Here is a 2,713-nt window from a genome sequence, read left to right on the forward strand (position 1 = left end):
TCCCAAAGTACTGGGATTACAGGCATGAGCCACCACGCCCAGCCCCTTTGGCTGAAATTAATTCTAAATGATATAGCATTCAAAGCAGGGAGGATATAAACAGAAGAGGGGCGTAAGTATCCACTTTTAAGAATGACTCGGCCGGGCGCGGTGGCTCACGCCTGTAATCCCAGCGTTTTGGGAGGCCGAGTGGGGCGGATCATGAGGTCAGGAGGTCAAGACTATCCTGGCTAACACGGTGAAACCCCGTCTCTACTAAAAATACGAAAAATTAGCCGGGGGTGGTGGTGGGCGCCTGTAGTCTCAGCTACTCAGGAGGCTTAGGCAGGAGAATGGCGTGAACCCGGGAGGCGGAGCTTGCAGTGAGCCCAGATCACGCCACTGCACTCCAGCCTGGGAGACAGAGTGAGACTCCGCCTCAAAAAAAAAAAAAAAAAAAAAAAAGACTCTCCTTTATCTGTGTCCCACTACCCCTACCTTCTCATAGCACCTTTGACTACCGTGATGATAGTTAACACAGGCATACCTCACACATTGTGAGTCCTGTGCCAGACCACTGCAATAAAGCAAAATCACAATAAAGTGAGTTGCACATTTTTTTGGCTTCCCAGTGCATATAAAAGCTATGGTTAAAGTATACTGTAGTCTGTGCAATAACATTATGTCTATAAAAACAATGTACCTTAATTAAAATACTTTGTTGCTAAAAAAAAAATGCAAACAATCATCTGAACCTTCAGCAAGTAGTCATCTTTTTGCTGGTAGAGGATACTTCTCAATGTTATGGCTGCTGACTGATCCGGGTGGTGGTGGCTGAAGGTTGGGGTGACTGTGGCAATCACTTAAAATAAGAAAACAGTGAAGTTTGTGACATCAGTTGACTCTTCCTTTCATGAAGATTTGTCTGTAGTATACAGTGCTGTTTGATAGCATTTTACCCACATTTTACCCTTTTGTCAACTAAGTTTTTGGAATAAATACTTTGTTGCCATCTCAGGGATGTTCACAGCACCTTAAGAAACCACTGTCTTTGGTTATGCATAAGAAGCAACTCCTCATCCCTTCAAGTTTGATCATGAGATTGCAGCAATCCAGTCTCACTTACAGGGTTCTCTTCTAATTCTAGTTCTCTTGCTATTTCCAGTGACTTCCTCCACTGAAGTCTTGAACCCCTCAAAGTCATCCAGGAGGACTGGAATCAACTTCTTCCAAACTCTGGTTAATGTTGACACTTTGACTTCCTCCCAGGAATCACAAGTGTTCTTAATGGCATACAGAATGGTGAATCTTTTCCAGAAGGTTTTCAGTTTACTTTGTCTAGATCTGTCAGAGGAATCACTAAGCAGTTATAACCTTACAAAATGTACTTCTTAAATAATAAGACTTGAAAGTCAAAATGACTCCTTGATCCATGGGCTGCAGAATGACTCTTTGTAAACTGTCAGAAAAACAATGTTCATCTCCTTGTACATCTCCATCAGAGCTCTTGTGTGAACAGGTGGGCTGTCAATGAGCACGTAAGTAATGAGTTATATTTTGAAAGAAATGTTTTTTCCTGAGTAATATGTCTTAACTTTTGGCTTAAAATATTCAGTAAACAAAATATGCTGCAAACAGATGTGCTATCATCCAGGCTTTGTGTTCAATTTACAAAACACAAGAAGAGCAAACAGCATAATTCTTAAGGGACCAAGGATTTTTAGAACGGTCAATGAGCACTTGCTTCACCTTGAAATCATCAGCTACATTAGCCCCTGAGAAGAGAGTCAGCCTGTCCCTTGAAGCTTTGAAGCTACGCATTGACTTCTCCTCTCTAGCTATGAAAGTCCTAGATGGCTTTTTCTTCCAATAGAAGGCTGTTTTGAATACATTGAAAATCTATTGTTCAGAGCAGCCACCTCCATCAATGACCTTAGCTAGAGCATCTACATAACTTGCTGCAGCTTCTATATCAGCACTTGCAGTTTCACCTTGCGCTCTTATGTTATAGATATGGCATCTTTCCTTAAACCTCATGAACCAACCTCTTCTAACTTCAAACTTTTCTTCTGCCACTTCCTCACCGCTCTCAGCCTCCACAGAATTGAAGAGAGTTAGGGCCTTCCTCTGGATTAGGCTTTGGCTAAAGGGAATGTTGTGGCTGGTTTGAACTTCCACCCAGACCACTCAAACTTTCTCTATATCAACAATAAGGCTGTTTCTCTGTTTTATCATACATGTGTTCACTGGAGTAACATTTTAAATTTCTTTCAAGAACTTTTTCTTTGCATTTACAACTTGACTAATGGTTTGGAGCAAGAGGCCTCACTTTCAGCCCAGCTAGGTTTTTGGCCTGCCTTCCTTACTAAGCGGAATCTTTTCTAGCTTTCAAATTAAAGTGGGAGACATGCAACTCTTCCTTCCACTTAAACACTTAGAGGCCATTGTAGGGTTATTAATTGTTCTAATTTCAATATTATTGTGTCTCAGGGAATAGGGAGGCCCAAGGAAAGGGAGAGAGAAGGGGTAATGGCCGATTTGCAGGGCAGTCTGAACACATACATTTATTGATTGAGTTTGCTGTCTTATGTGGGTGCAATTGGTGGCACCCCAAAACAATTACAATAGTAACATTAAAGATCACTGATCACAGATCATCATAACAGACATCATAATAATAATGTAAAATTTTGTGAGAATTACCAAGATGTGACACAGAGTCATGAAGTGAGTG

This window comes from Pongo abelii, chromosome 14, assembly GCF_028885655.2.
Source record: "Pongo abelii isolate AG06213 chromosome 14, NHGRI_mPonAbe1-v2.0_pri, whole genome shotgun sequence".
NCBI lineage: Eukaryota > Metazoa > Chordata > Mammalia > Primates > Hominidae > Pongo > Pongo abelii.